Source organism: Pinus tabuliformis, chromosome 8, assembly GCF_031772625.1.
Source record: "Pinus tabuliformis cultivar Carrire ecotype Pingquan chromosome 8, CPIR1, whole genome shotgun sequence".
NCBI classification, from domain to species: Eukaryota; Viridiplantae; Streptophyta; class Pinopsida; order Pinales; family Pinaceae; genus Pinus; species Pinus tabuliformis.
In genome coordinates, this window is record NC_142294.1 from 346,181,304 (window position 1) to 346,191,175 (window position 9,872).

Below are 9,872 nucleotides of genomic sequence, written 5' to 3' on the forward strand. Positions count from 1 at the left end.
TCTTTTGCTTTGATGGTCAACTTGCAAACCATCCCAACACACATGTTTTTTAACCTATCTAGTATCATGTACAAGTAGTCATACCCTCTTATAGTCCTTGAATCATTCCCAATAATTTCCATGGATATGCTTTCCCATGGCCTTGTAGGCACTGGAAGTGGACCTTATAATCCTTGCTTATTATTGTTGAGGTTTATTGGTACAAATATAAAATACAACCTCTAATAAATCTAGCTACTTATTTTTGCATCTTGCATTGATAAACATAACTCGACAAGTTAGCCATAGCTTTCTTGTCACCAAAATAACCAACAATCTTGGAGGCATGAACCTCCCTTGTTGGTGATACTCTTTCTTCCTTTGGTACACAAAGATTCTCCATGTTGTAGAGTTATCCATTTTGAAGATGGAAAACAATATTTGCTTCCCCTTTTTTTGTTTGCAACCATTGATACACCCCCTTGAAGTGCTCATGTGTTTCCCTTTTTTTCTTCTTCATGGGGGAATGGCTCCATGTGCATAATGGTGCTCCCATGGTTGTAATTTTTGGTGTTCATATTCTAGATAGAAAATTAGTCTACTTGTTGGGTGTTCCCTTCTTATATTTATTTACTAAATCAAATTATTGTAGAAATCCCATCCATTTATAGTGTCTTACATGTTGGAGCTTATTTTGAGCTTGTAAGTATTGTAGAAGCTAGTGATCCATATGGACATTGGTTTCCTTACCCAACATATAGTGCTTGAACTTATTCATTACTTAAACCAAGACATAGAGCTCATTCTCAAATGTCGGATATTTCGTTATTGTTGCATTGAATATCATTGAATCATAGCAGACTTGGTCCCCCTTCCCCTTGCATTAGTATTGCTCCCACAACATACCCATTGGCATCAATTTAGATTCGGAAATATTTCTACAAGTTAGGTAGCGTTAAGATTGGGGCTCAACTAATCTTATGTTTCACTTCTTCAAAGGATGCTTACTAGTTCTTACCCTATTAGAAACTCTTATCAATAGCTATAATAGAAGGAATTGCTACTTCCATAGTTGAAAACGATGCAAGAAACTTTCCTACATATTGGGTAGCTCCCACAAAACTTCTAACTTCTATGAAATTAGTAAGAGTGGAACATTTAATGATGGACTCTATCTTTGTAGGATCTATCTTCAACTCCCACCAATCACATGCACTATGTACACCAATGATTGCTTAGCAAACCTATACTTTTCTATGTTTTCTAGAAGGTGATGTTTCCTTAATGTTTCCAACACCTATTTCATATGGTCAACATTCTCCTCCAAAGTAGAATTAAAAATTAAAATGTTGTCCAAACACATTATGATAAATGAAATTAGGAATACATGCAAACAACATTCATTAAATGCATAAAAATAGTTGGTGCATTAATTAAACAAAAAGGTTTTATTAACCACTCATAAGGAGCTTGCTTCATCTTGCGGTGTCTTATTTCTTGATCCAAACTTGATGATATCTAGTGGTGAAGTATTGTTGCAGTTAATGTAGCAGGTCATCAATCAAAGGAAAAGGATATTGATTCTTGAGAGTGACCTTGTTTAGATCTCTATATTCAATGCACACTCTCCAAGTCCCGTGCTTGTTTGGCACCAATAACACTAGGGCACTGAATGTGGAGTTACTTGGATTTATGAGTTCTTTATTCAACAATCCTTGCCATTATTTCTTCACTTCATCTAAATCTATTATGGATTATTTGTACAATCCTGTATTTGGTATTGTAGAGTTTTACAATAATTGTATCTCATGTTGCACTTCCCTCTTGGGTGGTATTCCTTTTGGAACTTGGAACACTTCTTGATACACTTGTATTTTTTTTCCAATTAACGCTTATGTTATTTAACACATCCTTAAAAGGATTCCTTCATGCTTATTGAATTAATGTCTTTATGGCTCTGTCTCAAAAATAAGAGTACACACATTTCACTTGAGTTGATTAATTACTTAACTTTATGTGCACTCGCTAGGAAGATCTTAGACTTCTCCTTGTGTGCATTAATGATAAATGATTTACAATTCTTGATTAGGTAGTATTATTTTTCCCTAATCACGTAGATATCATCCCTTACATACATGTAGGGGTTACCAACCACTGCACCATAAACATCGAGATTCATTACAATAATTTCTATTTCATAAAAAAATTGCAATGATAATGAATCTAAGCTAACATTGCTTAGTAAATTTTAAATCCACATCATCCCAACCCATGTTGAAAAATGTAACTAGGTTTGGTCTTCATAATGACATGTGTAATTGTGATTTTATGTAATTGATGAAAAGAAGAAAAATAAAATTATTATTGTAATGCTTGTCTCATGGGTTTCATGAGCAAGGAATTTTATTTTTAGTAATAGCTCCCATTGTGAGTCTTTAGGATTTGTCATCTAGTCATAAAATTCAAATTGAGTCAATGTCATGTATGAAGGACCCTTCTTGGGCATGTTACATTTTGTATGAGTCATTAAATAAGTATGAAATCCCTCCAAGACAAGCACAACACCTCTCCTTCAAGTCGGTTCAAAGATGAAAATAAAATGATCTCCAAAAGGCATGTCGCCCTTGTCTCCAGGTCACGTCGGCTTATATGCATAGGAAAAAACTATCAATAGGGCAGCTCGGACTCATTTTAGAGCATGGATTTCGGTCAACGTCTGAAGCTAATAAGAAATGCAAAGGTCATCATCAAGGAGTCCTATAACCAACGAGAAGGAAGGAAGGAGCAACAAAGTCTTTTAGCTTTATTTTGGGACTGTTTTTGGGTCAAATAACCCCCACACGTGCAAAGTAAAGGGATTGCTTCTAGTGCAAAAAGGGCTGAAGTTATTGCAGACCTCTAAGACAATTGAATTCAAGAAGAATTCAAGCCAAAGGGTAGCCAAGTTGAAGGAAGAAAGTCTCCTTCTAGAGCGAGGAAGATAAAGGGTCAAATTTAGTTAAGCACGTGTGTTAGGGTTTCTGAAATAGAGACGAGTGCAATGATGAACCAAGGACCAAAAATCTGAAGTATATCTGAAATACAAAGAAGACAAGTAGTTGGATCAAGTGTTGACTTGGGCACGAAAGAGAAGCAATGAAAGGGAACTTGTGTCTTGGTCTTGGAGTGGAAAATAGGTTAAGGGTCTTGGTCTTGGTATTCGTCAATTGGAATATCTATAAGAAGAAAAATTTGTTCGGGTTTTCCTTTCAAGTGGGAGAGGTTTTGGCCTTGGCTTATAGCCTATATTCTGTGTCTCTTGTATCTTTATGGTTCATCGATTGGTAGTTGTTTGATGAAGAATAATACTATACTAACATAAGTAAAAGAAGATCCTAATCTAAGAAGGAAAAAGCATTCACAAGTAGTTACTAATAGAAGATAAATAACTTAACCTTGATGCCCTATATTTATCAACATGGTATCATAGCTAAGGTGACAAATTCAAGGAAGGGAATCTTATCAAGAGACATAGAAGGATCAAATCTCGCGAAACACAACAAAGCAAAGATCATCTTAAAAGTCATGATCTACAAAGGAAGCATTATAGCCCTAGATCAAAGAAGGATTCTACAAAAAAGCCTTGGGATCATCATCAAGAAAATAAGCCAAGTTGAAGAGATCTACAAATCAAGGTCCTTATCATTGAAGAAGTCATCATTGATCTTCATCAACAAAGACTCCACCATCAAAGGATCCAAAGGGATCTCCCTCTTTGTGGGATCAAGGATCATTATTGAAGAAAATTATCTTCGTCAAGGAGAAGTTTAATATTCTCTATATCATCAACAACATCAAGGAAGAAACAAGGAGAAGGAGCATCCTATCAAGTAAGTATATTTATGTCCATATTTGAATCTGTCAAAATTTCTTTTTGCAAGGAAAGCAACAAATTAGTTGGGGCTTCAAACTATCTTGCAAGGAAGAAAAGGACAGATCTGAATCTCATTGAAAAAGAAGTTATGGAACATGTCAAAGGATTTATCACTAAACCAAGAAAGGAATATTCTCAAGCTCTTGAAAAGTATATGAAATGGGAAGTTAGGGCTCAAAGAATTCTCATAGAATCTATCAAGGATCCCCTCATCCCATATGTATCCAAACTCAAAATTTCAAAATAAAGCTATGACAAATTGGTAGAGTTGTATTCTGTAAGAACTACTGGAGAAGTCATCTCATTAATGCAAGAAATCTACAAGTTGAAGATGGAATAGCCTCATACTTTATGAGGATATTTTAAATCCAGGATCAACTACAAGATTTGGGAGAAGTCATGTATGGTAGAGAAATGAATACAGTTGTACTAAATGCACTACCAGAGGAGTGGGGTAACTTTACTTCAAGTATTTATGGGAAGAAAGAAGCTACTCCATTCTGGGATCTATGGTCGTCGTGCAATATTGAAGAATCCAGGCTAAAGGCAAAATTTGATGTAGGAGAAAGTGAGCAAAATCAAGATTATGCTACCATGACAAGAAGAAAGGAAAAATTTGGGAATTCTAGTTCTTGGGAAAATAAAAGGGACATGACTGTCCGAAGATCAAGAAATACAAAAGAGATTGTCCGGAGATCAAGAAGGACAATAACAAAAGAAGAAGAGAAGAAGCCCATATCAGCAAAGAAGTGGAGGAAGCTGAAAAGAAGAAGTCCAAGAATGAGGAGGTAAGAGATCTCTATTATGATTGAGATAGTCTTCCTCACATAAGTTATTTTCAAGTTCCTAAGTCTTATGTTGTAAGATATAGCTATCACAATTCACTCAGAAATATGATGGGATGTATCAAGGCATCATAAAAGCATGAAAGATGGTCAAAGCATGGAAATCAACTATGGAAGGATATATCTCTTGGAAACCTCATTTGTAACATAGGTGGAACTTATGGAAGAGAAGGAAAAAAGGTCATATAGTACAAGGCTCATCATACATATGTCAAAAGGAAGCATCTGATGGATAGGGATACTCTAGATCCTCAAGATTCTCTGATGGAATCTTCATTGAAAAGTTCACTAAGCAAGAGAGGAAGCAAGTGTTTCATCGATAATTTCAAACTTGTGAAATTCATGGGATGATGGTATGATGACATAAAAGCTAAAGCAAATCAAGGGATTAAAGCTCTTTCAATCAAGGAAGTTGTTGCAAGAATGGATGACCCATAGGAAGATGAGGTATGTATGCTTATATTCAATATTGAATAGTCATGTCATATGGTTGCAGGTAACATGGATTAATGCTCTATATTGAGAGCATAATCAAAAGAAAGAATCTCCTCCTTCGAAGGGATGCACAAATGCATGGGTCACACATTCACTAGATGAAATCAAAATAATATGTCCCCATATGTAACATGAGGTGGTTGACATTAACTGGAGATATTTTGATTGGAAGTTCCAGTGAATGAAATGTGTGAATAAAGGAAGGAAGAGATCATGGGATATGCAACCATGGAAAAAGGAAATCAACATCCATAGGCCAACAATGTTTGACTAGTATATCTCCATGAAAGATATGAAGATTCTAATGGAATCTAGAAAAATAAAGTGACCCTTAACAATATGTATATCTTTGGGAGATGTGTCGATATGTATGCAGGATGCTAATGCAAACTAGAAGATGTCATGATGAAAGATCATAACAAAGGTAATTTTGATTTTTAATGTTCATTCCTTTATCTTTTGAACAAATATTTGGATGGGCTTATGTAGGGATGTCGAGGAAAGATCTACGGATATATTCCACCACTGATGCCCATGTAGTAGGATGAAAAATCCTTATGGATACATGGCATGAATAAGGCAGCATGGAATGAAGAAAGGCTAGATATGAACATATGGAACACTTTTTGATGATGACATGACTGACTCATAGATGAAAGTGATGGATAGTTTGTGCCCTACAAAGAAGTCTCAAACATGAAGACTCCTAGATAATGAAAATAAGTTCATGACATCATGAGGAGGAGTTCTTCAAGCAGCTGGGTTTCCCATCATCTCCACCTGAGGAGTTGTTGTAGGTCCCTAATTAAGAGGGAGCTTGGAAATAAGTTTCTTACTTGGTCGAAACTTGGAAGCAAAATTCCTAAGCCAAGAGGGAGCTTCGGTACACTCCTTCCATAGGAATGAGTACATTCCTTTATTGGAATAGATATGTCCTCCCTAATTAAGAGGAAGAGATAGACACATCATTCTTGTCTTCACTTGGGAAGACATAATGGAGGATTGGGTAAACATCTGGAATCTGATGCTCTTTGAGGATGTGTTAGGGCATCCAAGAAGACAGTAGTTGTAGAGGACAGATATTCTTTGAGGACTTGGAATCCAAGATAAGGATAGTCTTGGTGGAACACACCCTGAGAACCCGGGTGGGGTATGTTTCGAGAGAGACAATGATGTGGGTGTCTATAATACATAATTGGTCTCACCAACATTGTGCTCAGATCTCATGGAGAGATAGAGTTTTTAGTCAAGGCCTTGCTATGTGAAAATGCTGGTTGATATGATGTTATACAGATGGGTTACCAATCTGACTCTTCTTATGAGAAATTCTTCAAATTGAGAATGACCAAGTACCATTATGAATACCTCCCTAGTTAAGAGGGAGTGTTGAAAAGTGTAACTAGGTTCGGTCTTCATAATGACCTGTGTAATTGTTATTTTATGTAATTGATGAAAAGAAGAAACTAAAAATTATTATTGTAATGCTTGTCTCATGGGTTTCTTGAGCAAGGAATTTTATTTTTAGTAATGGCTCCCATTGTGAGCCTTTAGGATTTCTCATCTAGTTATAAAAGTCAAATGGAGTCAATGTCATGTATGAAGGACCCTTATTGGGCATGTTACATTTTTTATGAGTCATTAAATAAGTATGATATCCCTCCAAGACAAGCACAACACCTCTCCTCCAAGTCATCACAAAGATGAAAATAAGATGATCTCCAAAAGGCATGTCGACCTTGTCTCCAAGTCATGTCGGCTTATATGCATGGGAAACAACTATAAATAGGGCAGCTCAGCCTCATTTCAGAGCATGGATTTCGTTCAAGTTTTGAAGCTAATAAGAAGTACGAAGGTCATCATCAAGGAGTCTTATAACCAATGAGAAGGAAGGAAGGAGTAGTGAAGTTTTTTAGCTTTGTTTTGGGACTATTTTTGGGTCAAATAACCTCCACACGTACGAAGTAAAGGGATTGTTTCTAGTGCAGAAAAGGTCGAAGTTATTGCAAATCTCTAAGAAAACCAAATTCAGGAGGAAGTCAAACCAAAGGTTAGCCGAGTTGAAGGAAGAAAGTCTCCTTCTAGAGTGAGGAAGATAAAGGGTCAAAGTTGGTCAAACACATGTGCTAGGGTTTCTGAAATAGAGACAAGGAGTGCAATGTTGAACCAAGGACCAAAAATCTGAAGTATAGCCGAAGTATAAAGAAGACAAGCAGTTGACTTGGGCATGAAAGAGAAGTAATGAAAGGGAACTTGTGTCTTGGTATTGAAGTGGCAAATAGGTCAATTGTCATGGTCTTGGTTTTCGTCCATTGGAATCTCTATAAGAATAAAAATATGTTCGGGTTTTCCTCTCAAGTGGGAGAGGTTTTAGCCCTGGCTTATAACCTATATTATGTCTCTTGTCTCTTTATGGTTCATGCATTGGTTTGTTTGATGAAGAATAATACTATACCAACATAAATAAAAGAAGATCCTAATCAAAGAAGTAAAAATCATTCACAGGCAATTACTAGTAGAAGATAAACCACGTAACCTTCATGCCCTAGATTTCTCAACAACCCAAGGGTATGGATGGGGGTGATCATGCATTCTCAAACAAAACTTACTAGCTCCTCTACGATGAGGTTTTTCCTATGAAGTAAAATTGAAAAATGCATTTACTTTGTTCTTCTTAATTTGACTTTCGAAATCGATGACTTTTCCATCCCCTTCTCTTTGTGATGAACGGTACTTAGGTTCACCTCCATCTGCATTGTTGTGCAAATAATTTCTTCATCCAAAAATTAATTTCTTTCTATATCCATTCATGCTTCATTAGAATATTATTTTTCTTAGAATTATTGTATGTGTGGCTCCAAGGATTTAACTCTAGAAGCAATTTCCAACATTTTTCTTTCATGTGACCATTGATGTGTAATGGAAACAATGGTTATTAGGGTCCTTGCACACAAAACATGGAGGTGGTATTCTTATTTTTCTATCTGTCCCTCCCGTTCAAGCTAGTTTAACTACTTCAAACCATTTGGCTACCCCTTTTGCTTGTCAAATTCAATGTATTGTGCCTATACACATGCCTCATATATGGTCTTGGTTTGGAATAGCATAACTTGCCTTGTTGTGTGATTGTGACAAGCAATCATGTACTTAATGACCACATTTTTGTTCTAGGATTGTTTTCCTATCTAGATAGCATGCTTTTGCAACCTTGTAGTGTTCTCATAAACCTTTTCCTTTCCTTTTGCTAGTAAGAGCGCCACTAAATGTTCTGGTCCTCTTCAAAATTGATAGAGTAAAGTTGGGACTTGTGGATGACTTTGTATACATCCCACTTAGTTGCTAGTGGGTATCCCCCCAACACAAATATTTTAGTGTAGCTATTCCACCAATTTTGTGCATGGCCTTCCAACGTTTGTATAACAAAATTATTTTCTACTCCTCTTGCACATTATGCACAATGAAATATACTTCTAATTGTTGCAATAAATGATTCAATTTAAGTATGTCTATCTCATCTTGGTAGGGCTTGATTTTGATCTTCATTTCCATTTTAAATGGGTGCTAAGAAGATTTGTCACAAAATTCCCCTTTATAAAGAATTTTTTCTTTCTTCTCTTTCCTCAGCTCATGATATTTTGGTTTCTCGTGAGATTCACATTTCTCCAAAATGGAGTTGGTTTTTCCCTCAAGCATGACCATGAGGACAACCATGCTCCTCGAAATCTTGGCTTATTAAGTACCCAAAATCATAAAGATTATTTCATCTTCATCCACGAGTCTTTCCCAGTGCTCTTCTTCCATTTCCAAGAATTAGAGTGGCTTCTTAACCTTTCTTGTGTTGATGTTGTGATTGACAGTGTACAATTCTCACATGGACTGAGATTTTTTAAGTCAAGTAAGCATATATTATGCGAAAACCCCAAAATTCCCAAATAAACTTGCTCTAAAGTAATATGATCTGTAAAATGTGTTGGATAATGCAAAGGTTAGTTTAACGAAATAAATCTTGTCTTAAAATGACTACAATGAGTTGATGCTTGACTATGTGACTATCATTTTGAATGTTTAAAATTTTAACAAAAATAAAACATATTGTACCTATCTATATAATTACATTGACATCAATGTTTTTACATGGAATTGATAGTTAAATAAAGGTCAACTACGGAATGCAAAATTACCACAACAAATCACAATACTCATGAGTATCATCAACCATAGCAACTAGTTACAAAAGAAGGATGTTCCATCAAACCATAGAATCCATGCTAAACCAATTCTATTTGAAAAAGAGGCCATGCCCAAGTTGGGGCTATGAGTCCACAAGGGCCTCACTCTTCCTATGAATGGCTCTAATTTCCCTTCCCATATCTCAAATCCTAGGATCATAATTACTTACAAATACTCCTAGTCCACTACCCTTGTCCCTATCAGTCTACACAACCCAAGGAATGATATCCCCTTTTTTTTCTCAACATTCCCTTATGTCATCCCACTTCTGTCCTTAAGTTCCATCATAAGCTAGGCAAGAAATCTCACTACTAGGCTTCTAGGGAATTATTAGTTGTAGCATTTTTTCCTTAATTACAATTAATATAATTTTGTATAGCCACAATTCTCAATAAATTTGTGGTTGAAGCTTT